Below are 14,917 nucleotides of genomic sequence, written 5' to 3' on the forward strand. Positions count from 1 at the left end.
GCTGGGTGACAGGGGATGGACTACTTGATAGTATCTATCCTTTGATCAGGCTGTGGCCACAGTCCACACCTGGGGAATAGGGGTTATCTTTCTTTTCCTTTTTGTTCTACTTGCCATGCATTCTACTTCTATTTCCCCTCTCCTTTCTGCTTCCACTTCTTCCACATTGTACTACTCTTTCCTAAATCACCCCATCAATCTTCTCTCATACTTCTCCACATTCCACATATAGAGGATTTGACAGGACACCTGAAACCACTGGCCACAAATAAACATGAGAGGTTGTGTGTGTGTGCGGGGGGGTTAGGAGAAGAAGAGAGACAGTGACCAAGGACAATGTCTATGTGAGAACCCAATCTTTTGCTACCAAGCTGCTGGACAACGGAGAGGGCCAGGATTCCTGTCAGGGTACAATCCCTGGATCTATCTTAGGGGCTTCATTTTGCGCATCAGCCTCCAGCAAGCAGGTGTCCGATATATATGAAGCCGCTTCCCTCCACCACATCCTCTATGGCTGCTGGAAGAGAGGAAATGTCTCTGCTACTTAATTTTGATCTTACATATTCCAGGCTGCAACAAGGATCCAAGGGGTAAGAGCAGGGACTAGGAATGTCTTTGCTACTCTACTCCTCCCTTCAGTGTTCTATCTGTTGTAATGGGGGTGTACTCTACTAGTGAGCTGGAGGGGGCACTAGCTACTGGACCAGCCTACAGCTTTTCCAGAAGGTAGGTGAGAGAATTCTTTGGGCAACACTTCACAAGCTTCCTACTTGCCTGGGTGAATACATTTTACAAGCCGTGGATAAAATGTGCTTATTTAACATCTATAAAGTTGGCAGCCTTTTTATTGTGTCCCTTTACATGCTTTCCATCCCTTTGGATAAAGCACATTGCTTATAATTTAAACAGACTTATCAAGCTAGTGATGTAGGCATTGCTGGCACTGGTATCCTTGGCCTCCAGAGTTAACACTCCATTGAGATAAATGGAGTGATCACACACAGACCTACTGCCTCATTTTGTCTGACAGGCAGCATTTCACTGGCTCAAAAACAGCTCTCTTCACAGCCAGGAGGGCTAGAACTGTTATATAAATGAAAACTTAAATTTTGCAGAAGACACTAAAGGCTTTAGAGAGGTCCTAAATCTGTGCTAAAAACAAGAAACTTCTGATCTTGCAATTTCAATCCTTATAATTCTCGCTGCTGATATTAACTAGATCCATGACATAGTCAGCTTGGCAATGAACACTTAACAGATGTGTTATAGGGAGATTTATTGCACGTATTCCGCGGAATGCCCATTACACCACCTTCATACTGAACAGCACTGGGCACACTGTTTGGGCTCAACAAATAGCCATCCCTCCCCCCGCGACACACACACAATTACAGATCCCCCATCCCCACTTTCAATCACCTCAAACATTTCACCAGCTAATTCTAAACTGATCTTGAGCAATGCATTTTCTACATGTTGTCAGTGTACAATGTGTATTAATAATTCTGATCCATTACTTTCTTATTTCTGGAATTGTTCTGTGCTCCAATGGAGTCTAGTTTATTTACCCTATATGTCAACTTCATAAAAGTAAAGAGAGATTAAAAATTGAGAAGCGTTCATTAGTTACCATGTTGAGATTGACTTCAATTTTAAACACCCTTAACTGGTTAAGGGAGGGCTGCTCTGAGAATAGGATATGGGATTTTTCTTCTGAACATTCCCATAAATTTCCCAATTCCAGTTGCAATATGTGTTCAAGTAATTAGAATTATTGCTCAGTGCTGGAGTTCCCTACACTCAATTATGTGAAGGTCAACAACTTACAGGTAATGGAAACATAGAAGAAATCTTAAATCAGCCGGGTTAGCTAAGTGATGGAACATTTTTTACTGCCTTGAAAAACAGCCTCTAGCTACAACTGAAAATGCCTCAAGTACAAGGATCTTCTTTCTTCCCCTGTCAGATTCAAGTATTCATCACCAAGCTATGTTTTTCCTCTTTTGTCCTGAATCATTCTGGCTCTTATATAAAGTGACAGATTGCACACAGATGAATTACCACTGTGGGTACACTAGGATGTCAGATATAGGCAAGTTAGCCTTGAACGATACAAAAACAACATTTAGTGCATGGTAGCGTCAGGGTACCCAACGTTTTTAATTTATTTTCCTCTGTGTATGTCAGATCTCAAGAATAGATACGGTGGTTCAAGAGGTTACACCCATTGTACACGAGAGTTTTGCTTTTTGCAAAAATTGGCAGTCGACTAGGGAAGTTTACTGTTTGCGTCAATCTCTGTGAAATTAACAGTTCAAGCATGAATTCCTGAGTGTGTTACACATCACTGAGTTAGGTGCAGTACCCATGTGCAGTAAACACTTTTAGATAACAATCACTAGGAGGTTTCACTTCCAGGTACTACAGACCAATATGTTTTTTTGAGACATTCAGACATTACCATATTGAAAAGCATAAAGTGGAAGGCAAGCTAATTTTCATTCTAAAGAAGTAAGATTAAAGCCTTTTAATAAAACATCAGTTTTGATGTAAAGCAACAAATTAACGATGCACGTAAAATTCTGTTGCAAACATCAGCACTTTAAGAGACAGAAAACATTAAAATAAACCACTTGAGCCCTTTTGGTGGCTCTTAACCGAATAAAAAATAATCCTTAATGTTTAGCCGTAAAACGTCTTATTAACAAAAGGTTCTATTTGGGACTGATATCCACCAATAAACCACTATCATTTAGAATCCCAAAAGCATGTTTTGCAAATATGCACTGACACAGGTGTCCAAACACTATTTCTTCAAAAAGTCTAGCAAGCTTAAATTATTGCTTATTCTCTCAGGAAATACAATACATTGAATATTTAATCCATGCTATGTCTCAACATTTTAGTATTCTTTGATACTTTAGTTTTAATTTTATTGCAAAGTGAAATCTTAAAGATGGACTTTAACAGAATGTTTCAGAATTCTGATATTCAGATGCAGCAAGTTTTTTTAAAAAAATGCAGAGCACTATATGAAAAAAATCTGGCTTCATAAGACATTCATTTCAACTAAGCTGTGAAATGATCCATGAAAGCAAGCAAACAAAGGGAGAAAGGAAGGAGGAAACAAAGAGACAGAAAAACTAAGATGAATCCTGCCCATAATTGCTTTATAGATCATAACCAGGATACTGTAATGGAAACCAGCATAGAGATGCGAAAGCAGGGAGCATGTCTGAAATACCTGTTCCATTCTCAGTGCTAGCACTTTTTTTTTTTTAAACCAACACACCAAAAAAAAAAACCCCACCTGAACTTTTGCTACCCCCACATTTTCAATCAATATTCTTGATTCTTCAGTTACAGAAGAGATCTGTGTTTCAATCCAGCACTATAACCAACAAAACAAAAGAGATATTACTTAGTCTCCCTTGTATCCCCTAGGCATTCACCTCTGCTCATTTCCTTCACTCCTCTACCTCTCATCTCCAAAAACGTGGATAGCCAAATCTAAAGGTAAGAAAACTTTCAGCTAAATAAGCATGAAAAATTTACAGACATCCTATTTAATTTTAAACGTCTTTCTTGGCTGCTGTTGGTTACAGATGTTTGCAAAATGTGAGATATGTCTCGCTTACAAATCCTGTTGAAGCTTAAAAGTCAGTAATTCCAAACTATCCTGAACTTGGTCAGAAGTCTGGATGGCTCATTCGGAATGAACTGGATACTGTCCAATAACTTTGTGGCTAAACCACCAAATAATGAATTATAATTAGCCTCGCTATTAAAAAATACATGAATCAGAGTTTCTAAGTCAGATCCAAAACAGTCCCTACACCTTACAATTTTGCACACACAAAAAAACAAAAACAAAAACAAACACCACACTTGTAACCAACTGTGGCAATTTTATCTTGATTACAAAGTAAATCCCATTGAGGTATAGTTGAAGTTTTGTGGATGCTTTAAATTCCATTAGTATAACTAGCAGAACCTGTACCACAACATTCATGAAAGACAAGACAGACAGGAATCACTGAAATTACAAACAAAATCTATTCAGCTGTTTGAGGTCAATGATTTTATTTAAATCAGATTTTTTGATAAAATGATTTTTGAGGAAAAACCTATCTAAAGATAGTTTTAATGAAGATACATTATAGTTCAAAGCTATCTCATCATGGAATAGGGATTATAAATTTTAATTCTATAGAATGAGACAATATACACCTCTACCTCGATATAACGCAACCCGATATAACACTAATTTGGATATAACGCGGTAAAGCAGTGCTCCCGGGGGCGGGGCTGCGCACTCTGGTGGATCAAAGCAAGTTCAATATAACGCGGTTTCACCTATAATGCGGTAAGATTTTTTGGCTCCCGAGGACAGCATTATTTCAAGGTAGAGGTGTATTCATGTAATGTTTTGTAAATGAGTTCCAATAGTTCATTGATTAAGGACCCAATCTTATGGGGTTCCACAGGCTTCTGTGCCGATTATTTAGGTTAATCTTTCTATCCATCCAATGGGACTCAGTGCTCAGTCCAGAAGATACCATCAGAGATGTTTAGTTTTGCAGTTCTCAAACTGTGAATGTGTCTCCCCAGAGGTAACATGCTGGTTAACAGCAAAAATGTTTTAAAATAAATAAATATATAGAGGTGAGAAATAACAGGCCTCAACTCTATTGTCCCTCTCCAAATTTGTGTACATGGAGTCAATCCCCTTACTTCTCACTAAAAGTTTAAAGTTTCAAAAAGTTCAATAAATAGAAAATTATTGGGGGGGTGGAATAGATCTGAACAAGGAGAAGAAGTCTGGAGTTAAATGTGAGAAGTGAGGGACATACGCTTGTTTTGTTAAAATATTATAAGTTTGCTGTTGAAGAAAAAAATCCAGAATACTTAATGTTGTTGTTAGTTAAATAAAACAATTTAAATGTGTGTCTGGTGATGTTCTCCTCCTAATGCGGCATGGCAAGAAAATCCTCCAAATATTAATGATTAACCTGTTGAATTGGAGATAATTCACCTCCCAATGACTTCATAAATATCTGCTTCAATTACCTTTGGTAAACGAAATAACCAATCATTCATTTTCTGATATAGCTGTAAAACTCATCTGAAAAGTTTCCAAAATAAATCACTGTTTAAAAATGTATAGCGTGTACCTTCTAAAAATGAAACCTCCACCTATCACCAAATTGTGAAGAATATGTATTAAGGTTATAACCACCAAGAATGCACTTTTATGTAGAAAACCATGATTAAATTGAGTCTCCCTGACTAGTGATTTAAATCATAATTTAAATCAAATCCATCCTGCTGCTAAAGCACCTATTCCCCGTGCTAAGTTATCAGTGTTACCCTTTCTGTTCATGCTAAATGAAACCACTTTGAAAGATCTGTGATGTTTAAGACTACAAGGTCATCAGTATAGGAGGATATTCAGCTCTATGCCTCCTTTTTCCTTCAGTTTTTACAGATTCAATGTTCTTACCAGTATCTGACGGAGATAGCCATCTGGATGAAGATGAACTGCCTGCAACTTGTGCACACATTGTTACTCAGACCCAGAAGACACAAAATTTGAATGCTAGCTGTAATTTCAGTACCACAAATTCAGACAAGCAAACCTCCTTTTCCGTCTCTTTAAAAAACAAGAGAACTAAATACAAATATATTCATTAATGCAACATTAACTTTGAGTTTTTACATGCACAAAAACTCCGACAGCAATTGCAACACTGTATTGGGTGTGTAATATAGCCCCATTTAATCAACGTTGGTCTATACCCCTAAGATTTCAATGCTATGCAAGTCAGTTTTTCAGGCCAAGCAGTATTTCGTTTCTTTACCATACCCAGGAATTAATTTTTCATAGCTGGGCTGTGTATGTTACATAAAAACAAAAATGCCAACACCCCTCTCCCCTTAAAAAATTGTGGAATTAACAAGATTTTGCCAACCATTACTCTGATCATTCTGCTTCTATGTTATATTTCCCCCACCCCCCTCTATCTTGTCCACTTAGTTTGTAAGTTCTGCAGGACAGAACCATCTCTTCTATATATTTGCATGATGTCTAGCACAATGGAGCTAGAGTCTGGCATTTTACAGCTGATGCACAAACAGATTTCAGGGTTCTGAGGGCACTATTAATCAAATATACTGATTTGTTTAGACATTTTTAGAACATGCAGCAAGGTTATATGTAATGACTAGATAAGGAAATAGAAATAATGGGACAGTCATGTCAATACTGATAAAATAAAGAATATGGATGTCATAAAAGGATTTTAAGCATTCACAAATATAGTTTGAGCCTTTTTCTACTATATGAATGTTCCACCATGAATGTTTCAGACACATCAGCTGATGTGCACTGATCATATAGATATATTACCCTTCAAAAGCTCTTTGCTACGTTAAGTACAAATTCCGTTTACTTACCTCAAGAACATTTAGCTGATCCAACACATTCTACATTATAAAGGATTTTTCTATTTTTATTATACCCAGGCGTGAATTCCTAGGTCCTTATGAATACAGATTTTATTTTTATATCTCTCTACATCCATCTACATTGCATGTGGTTACACAAAATTTATTTCAGAAAGGGAGACATTCACAATCTTCAATTTTTCTGTTTGCTTGCATAACAAAAGGGGAAAGTTTTTAAAGTAATATCTCCTGTCTAAGTATTCTCTGTGAAGGCCCTTGACTCTGATATTCACTTTCACTCTATCCAAAGGAGCTCGTATTTGTTATCCTTCCAGGAAAGGCTCCTCTTTTTAACTAGGAATTCAGGCCTCAATCTCGCAACCCTTATTCATGAGGCCAGTTCTGTTGAAGTCAATGGAACTATGCATGTAGGTAAGGGCTACAGGATCAGGCCTGGGTGGAGGGATTGGCAGGCTGTTATTGTATTTTATAGAAGTGATGTTGTTTATCTTGTGAGCAGCTGGTTATTAAGGGTGTTGAGCAGTTTTGTTGTATTTACTGGGAATCTTAATATTGCGTCAGAGCATGCACAGCAAATGCACCTGGCTACACTTTTACAAACTGAAAGAACAGGAAGAAGAGTGTGGAGATGGAGGAGAAAGAGGAAAGAAGGAAGGAGAAAACGTAAAAAGGGAAGAAAGGGCAGGAGACTAAAGTGGGGAAGGAAGAGGGAGAGAAATGAGAGGGAAAAGGAGGTGAGAGGTAGGAGGAAACAATGGGGAGAATGGTGGGAAGAAGGGGAGAGAGGCAGAGAACTGACGGAGAAAAAATGCACAAAGATAGGTGAAAACAGAAAGATGGTAGGGAGAAAACAAATGAAAAGTGGAAAGCAAACTCTGCCAAAATATAAAAAAGGGGTGGGAAACAATAGAGAGGAGAGGGAGGAAGGGAGCTGGATATAAACCAGGGTAAGATACAGCTGCAATGCCTTCCAAAGTTAAAGTATAACTCCCCTGCCTCTGCTAAAAACAGAGGGGAACGCCTCCCTCTCTCCCTGACTTAGGGGAGCACTGCTCCCCACTCTTCCTCAGCTGGTGTGGCAAGTGCTCCCCTTCCTGCTTCAATGTCCTTTACTCACTGACTGCCAGGATGTAGCATGACATGACATGGGGAAGAAAAGGGGGTTCATTACAAATACACCACAAATGGGAACTCCTTCCCATAAAGGTTGGAAACTACTTGCATAGGGACTGATCAGAGTGACATTAAGCAGCTCCAGAGGGAGCTTCACGCATTCAGCTGGCCTGAGGCTGCAGTAGCAATGAAGATTTGCCTACGGAAAGGTCAGATGTTGCTGCTTGAGGGATGTCCCTTGTCAGGCAGAAGCTATTGCTGCTTGGGAAAGAGAAAGGAGAAGGAAGAGAAACTATGTTCTCAGTATGAATGACTGGCAAAGCCCACAGTTCCCCTTGGCCAGACAGACATTTTGATTCTGTCAGGTGCAGTGACAGCACACTGGGATGAAGGCTTGTGTGTGTGTATAAGAACAAATCTACACACAAAGTCCCTTTTCTGAAAAGCAAAATAGATGGTATATTTTAGAATCAGAATTGAATGGATAGTATCACATATATCCCAGTAGATAAGTTAGTAACTCAGACCATTTTATAGCACTAAAGAAACAAACATTTGTCTCAGAAATGAAACCAACAAGACCTAACCTACATTTAGACCTATTTTCTCAGAACCCTTCGCCACTAGTGCAGCTCCACCACTGTAGCAAACAATGAGAGCACCAGAGTTAATAGTCATTAGTGGCTGCTGTAGTTTTAGCCACTAGGTAACCTACCTGTTTGGAGCAGCACTGAACAACAAGCTGGTCAAAAAGCGGTCTACACTACCCCTTCCACTCTTGCAACTGATTCAGTGGTAGCAATGGCGGGAAATTTTAAGGAAATGGGTCTAGTACAGAGAGCCTAAAAGTACAGCAGTATTTTTAGTCCTCTTTAAAATACATACTGCTCATTTTAGACTACGCTAGTTTTGTTCACACGTCTTCTCTAGCCAATAGTGGAAACATTTAATAAGAAGACTGCAGAACAGCTCGCTGCAAAATGCATCACAATACATGAGGATTTCAGGTTCCAAATGCCTTTAGAAGTGTCTATACATTTTAAAGGTTCAATGGTTTATGAATATCAATTTATCAAGTTATAAAGGAGTAAACTCTCTCTCAAGGTGCCTGAAAATCAGAGTATTACTTTCTCCTTCAGTGAACAGTTCAATATCCCATTGCACATCGGTCATGATCACTATTGGACAGGATCATCATGTATATGCCAAAGATAAAAGCTGTTCAGCCCCTCAATATTTCAGTAGGTTTGGTATTGATGGAAGCTGAACTTCCCATGATTTATTATGAAGACATAAACCAAGCTATAGTACAAATTAAATTATGATTTTTTTTTTAGGAAGCAGTTGGCAGAGGTGTATCTGTTTTATGCTCATATCTATATCTTTCTGGTTTATTAAATACATTTGGGGTCTGTTGTAGATTTGGCAATCTATTTTTAATCATTTTAGCTTATTTGTCTAAATTAGAAGCATGTAAGAAACCGTCAATAATCTGTCCAGTCAGCACCATTAAATATTTTAATGTGGGTTTGTGGTAACATAGCTCATAATTGCTCATTGCTAATATGTCAAGTTCAAAGTTTTATTTAAAGCAGGTACTGTAAAAAGGGTCTACTTTCATAATCTAATAGCATACCAGCAAAAAAATCAGAGTACTATTTTGGCCCTGTTTACTGCACTATAAGAGCACCACTGAATTAGGGAAGTGCTACTATCCCATTTTACAGTGAATTGAGGCAAGGAGAGAGTAAGTGACTTGCCCAAGGTCTCACAGGAAATTTGTGGCAAAAGCCAGGACAGGTGACCTAAACGTTGTCTAGTTCTCCTTTTACAGCCACCAGTTAAGGAACACTAAGGCCAGGTCTACACTAAAAAAAGTCAAGTTGACTCAGCTATGTCACCCAGCCATGTCACTCCACGCTCCCGAGTGACATCGTTAAATCAATATAATCCCCAGTGTATACAGCAGTAGGTCAACGGAAGAATTCTTGGGCAGTTGGATTAACTACAGTGACAGGGAACCCCTCCTGTCACTATCTACGCGGAAGCACTGTAGCTGTGTTGCTGTAGCAGTTGAAGTGTAGAGACATAGCTTAAATTTTCAACACTGATTCATTTTTATGAAGTGCCAAAATGTACACCACAGAAACTTAATTTTAAACACAAACAGCTCAGAATCAGTTGTTCTTCTCTACGTTACTTGTCAAGACCTGAGCCTAAAGTTGGGCATTTCTCCTGCAAAAGAGGTCACAAACATCTTAAGCAGTATAAAGAATTCAGGTTTTTTTTTAAAAGGTGTTTGTGATACATAACCGTGACAGGTTCTTGCTGAAAATCAACTGACTTTTAAAAAGGTGATTTGCAAATTGGCTTGGCAAAAATGCATTAACTTTGGAATTATATACTGAATGCCCCCAAAGGCAAGTCCAAATAGGGACACTGAGTATACAGCTGATTTTAAAGGGTTTTTTCCCCTTTTATATATATTGCCATTAATATTGCTTTCTGTAATTCTGAGTATATTACATTTAATTCCAATATAATTAATGGGCAATACAGAGTCAATTTAACTTAATTCACAGCTCAGAGATTTAAAGGTAATTTACAAATATGCATGCTTCCCTCTCTCTCACCCCAAAAATCCCTTTCAGAATTATATTCTGAATGCCCCATTCTGAGAGAAGCAATCTGCAGGTTTGTAATTTTAAAACATCCTTTGGATATAGAAAAACAAAGGCCACATTGCCATGGATCAGTAGCTTTGAACTCCCTCTCCTGATACATTCTGCTGATGATCTAACATCTGCCACTGAACACTGTGGATAACGTATCTTGCCATTAAGGGTTTAATTTTCAGGTCCTTCAGACTGTTTACGTAGCACATTGTTGGAAAAATCTGTACAGAATTTACTGTATTTTCCGGCGTATAAGACGACTGGGCGTATAAGACGACCCCCAACTTTTCCAGTTAAAATATAGAGTTTGGGATATACTCGCCGTATAAGACTACCCCTCTTCCAACGCACACCAAAAAAAAATTAAAAAAAATCAGATTTGATTTCAATATGGTAATTTTAATTCAAATGCTTATGACATGCAGGTACTTAGCAGGAAAACTGTCACTTATAAACATAAGGCTGTTTGTCATCAAACATGTAAACATAAAACAGTGCAAGTGGATTAAACTTTTCCTAATTCACTCTAAAGCTGAAAGGAAGGATAAGACAATAAACCCATGGGAGCTGCCATGCTGTTTGTTTTCTAAGCTGTCAACCAAACTGGAACTGATGATGATAGGAGGAAGATAACAAACAAGAGAGAGAGAGCAAGTGCCGGGCAAGTCCCTGGCGAGTTAGCAACGCCCATCATAACTGCAAGCTACGGTATTTTTACAGGTTTTGCTGGCGTGACAGTTTCCCTTTAAAAGCCTTCAAAATCCTCCTGTTCGTCATCTGATATCATAAGTACATCAATGAAATCTTGTGATACATTTGTAAGGCAGTCATCGTATGGATCGAATTCCGTATCAGATGGTGTGGTCTCAGCTTCGGCTTCCTCTTCATCTTGCCACAAGTAGTCGTCCTCCATACCATCTAATGAATTTGATATGCCACACTTCTTGAAAGACTTGATTACTGTTTCTGCATCAATATCATTCCAGGCTTTTATGACAAACTTGCACAAAACATCCAACTGTGGAGCACGCATGTTTCCTCCTTTTGTGAATGACTTTTCGCCGCTAACCATCCATTCATTCCACTGTTCTTGAATGCGATCTTTAAATGGCTTGTTTAGGCACACATCCAGTGGCTGTACCAACGATGTCAATCCTGCAGGAATAACTGCCGCATCTGTGTTTAGTCTTGCAAGCATTTGCTTGGTGCTGGGAGTTAAATGAGCCCTGAACATATCCCACACCAGTAGACTACATTTTTGAATAAGTCCACCTGGTCGCCTGCTCCATACATTATCAAGCCATAGCTTTACCCCTTCTTCATCCATCCAGCCTTTTTCATTCACATGTACAAAACAACCAACAGGGAACTTGAATTTCAGCATTGTTTTTCTTTTAAAAATAATCATTGGTCTCAGTTTGGCGCCATCAGCTGTGCATCCTAGTACCACTGTAAAACTGGACTTCTCATGTCCTGTTTTAATTAAAATTGTTTTTTCACCTTTTTGATGGACAGTTTTATTTCCAACCATATCAAAATTCATTGGAGTTTCATCCATATTTCCAATACTACTTAACGCATAGCCATGTTTAGTGCGCTGTTGTATTACGTATCGATGGAAACTATTTACTTTGCTATCAAGATCTGCAGGTAATTTTGGGGCAATTTTCATCTTTTGCCTCAGTACCATATTATGCCTTCCCATAAATCTAGTACACCAGGATACAGTGGCCTTAAATCTGTTGCTGTGATCTGGGTTAGATTTGGCCCACTGAAGTGCAAACAAATGTATTTTATTTCGTGTCACTACATAACCGTTTTGGCGATGCTCATTCACCATGTCTGCTACATGTTTTTCGAGTTCTGGCCAATGTGGAGTGCCTCTTCTTAATGCACACTTACCCCTTGGCATACTCTTTAATGCTTTTTCATTTGCTTTCCAGTCCCGAACCATCTTTTCTGTTACTCCATATTGTCTTGCAGCAGCGCAGTTATTATGTTCCATCGCAAAGTTTACAACTTTAAGTTTGAAACTGGCTTCATATTTCTTTCTTCTTGCTGGTGGAGCCATGATGGGGTTTTGACTGTTGGACATTTGTATACTGTACTGTATGTACTGGTGCTATACTGTATGAACAGGTACAGATACTGGTGCTGTACTGTATGTGGTACCCAGTATACAACAACCAGCCAGTCACGGCAAGCGATGTACCTTACCGGCGATTGGCTGGTTGTTGTATACAAAGCCTGGTTGGATTGGTCAGCTCTCCCTGCCTGCCCAGCCCTCCCTGTCTCTAAGACTATCAGAGCGGTAGCGCAAATACGCCTCTTTCACCCGTCTGGCCCGCCCTTGTATCCTATTACCTCCTTCTCTGCCTCTCCGATCTCACACATGCGCGCCTGCACTGCTTCACTGCAGTCCTCAGGAGCGAGATCTGAGAGGCAGAGAAGGAGGTACGGTAATAGGATACAAGGGCGGGCCAGACGGGTGAAAGAGGCGTGTTTTTCTGGGCACAGCGCCGCTCTCTCTTTTTTCCATACCCTGGGCATCCCGGACGCCTGCAGCTTGCTCCGCCCTTCACTTACACCTTCCCGGTGAGGCGCCCCCTCACCTCGTCATCGGGCGGGGATGCGGCCGCGGCCGTTTTTGAGCTCCCCCCACCATATGCGGCGACCGCAGATTCTCCAGTCCGGCTCGGAAGTTTCAGCACCCGCCCTATAAGACGACACCCAGCGTATAAGACGACCCCCGACTTTTGAGAAGATTTTCCTGGGTTAAAAAGCAGTCTTATACGCCAGAAAATACAGTAAATGTTTTCAAAAATAGCATTTTTTCTAAACATTTACAAAACAGTACACTGTTCTAAAAATAGCTGTGTTACTTCTAGATACAGAATCCACTTTTCAGAGTACCTTCCAGAATAAAGCCACCAGCAGAATGTATATTGCAACATTCCTCCAAAAGGAATTGGGCAACCTAGATTTCACAAACCTGAAAAGCTAAAAACAAAACCACATACATTCTAGATAATAAATCTGCTGCTTGGCTCTCTTATTATGGTTATTTGGGGCATTCAACACAGAATTCCAAGCTGTGGAGTTCTTTTAATATGCATTTGCAGAGGGCAAAAGATACAATTAAAGGGTCTGAATCTGCAAAAACTTAGGCTATGTCTACACTAGAGAGTTTACAGCTGCACTGCTGTAAGATCTCTCGTGTAGCCGCTCTATGCCAACAGGAAAGAGGTCTTCCGTCAACGTAATTAAATCACCCCCAACAAGCAGTGGTAGCTATGTCAGCGCTGTGCATCCTACCACTCATGCCAGCATAACTTGTCACTCAGGGGCGTGTTTTTTTCACACCCCTGAGATACAGAAGTTTTGCCAACATAAATGGTAGTGCAGACAAGGCCTTACTGGTTATATTACTTACTAATGGATATAGTAGCATTGAAGCTAATGGAGCTATTCATGATAGTAAACACTATACTGGTAGTGTCTGCAGATGAGGCCCTAGTTTTACCAAAGTTTGTTTCACCTTACTAATACTAAAAGGTAACAGGAATTTCCTGCAACTCCTCATACAAATTCAACCCTAAAATACATTTTCCATCCATTTTAAAGGTAATCTGCAAATGATTTTGAGAGAGTTAGGCTTGTGCCTTTTCTTGGTTTATTTTATATGAAGAAGGCTTGATAGCTTTCCCCCACCAAAAAGTGTTCCCCAACTTATCTTTTAATTTAAAAACAAAGGATTTAAGACTTGTCTTTTTTATTTTTTAATTGCTGAAGGATCTTTTGAAGGTCTCAGAACATGGACATTATGAGCTCTCAACTTAACTGAAGGGGCAAGATATAAAATTGCTAACATTCTTTGTCCAAAATGTTAATTCAACATTCTAGTTTAATAGGTGTTAAACCCCAAAGTGTTGTTAAAAGGTATCCTTTCTCAATAGGCCTGATCTACACTTACAAATGTACAGTGTAAAATAGGTTGTAATTACGTTGGTTTTTTGGGGGGAGGGGGTGAATTTTTTGCTGACAGTTACACTGGGATAAAGGTACTTTATGTTGGTATAGTTTATTTCAGTTCCTGAACTGGAATAAACCATACCAGTATAAGCTTTTTAATATCTGTATAACTGCAGCCACACTTGGGGTTGGAGGGAGGGGAGTTGTTGACACTAACTCTACTGGTAAGTACTAAAGCCCTAAGTCTTTGGGCTCCTTGATTTGTGAAGTCATAATTCACCATTTATGAAGGTACCATAAAGTCTTCCAGGGAATACAAGACCTAAATTTCTAATGTCGGGGAGTGGAGGGGGGAGAAGATAGAAACAGCTTCCATCACTTTTCTGAGGTGGGGTAGAGGAATTGGTAAGGAAGGGAACTTTTAGACCATTTTTCTTCGCAGGTCACCTTTAAACAGCCAATTATGATAATGACGTCAGTATCACATTATGAATTAATGTACCCAGTATATTATCCATGACTGAACTGTATTGTCTAATTAAAGCCTGTTTGTACACTCTCCAAGCAGAGATTACATTCAATAAATATTGGTAATTAAAAAAGTCTTTACCTGTGTCAGAAGTACATCATGATTGTTGAAGAACCACATTCCAAAAAGGATAAGCAGACACATGGGTGAGAAAAGGGAG

General features: G+C 39.2%; 1 protein-coding gene across 3 annotated transcripts in view; it reads right to left on the reverse strand.

Annotated features, from left to right (window-relative positions):
• TSC22D1 (TSC22 domain family member 1) overlaps window positions 1-14,917 on the reverse strand; it is a 137,612-nt gene that overhangs the window by 33,915 nt on the left and 88,780 nt on the right. Inside the window, exon 1 of one of the 3 annotated variants that reach the window (XM_054014259.1) lies at window positions 14,839-14,912. The exons of the other annotated variants lie outside the window; for them this stretch is intronic. The gene's annotated coding sequence lies outside the window, so the exon portion shown is untranslated. Of the gene's footprint in view, window positions 1-14,838; window positions 14,913-14,917 lie in introns of those variants that run through there. 3 annotated transcript variants of the gene reach the window in all.

The sequence above is a fragment of the Malaclemys terrapin genome, chromosome 1 (assembly GCF_027887155.1).
Source record: "Malaclemys terrapin pileata isolate rMalTer1 chromosome 1, rMalTer1.hap1, whole genome shotgun sequence".
NCBI classification, from domain to species: Eukaryota; Metazoa; Chordata; order Testudines; family Emydidae; genus Malaclemys; species Malaclemys terrapin.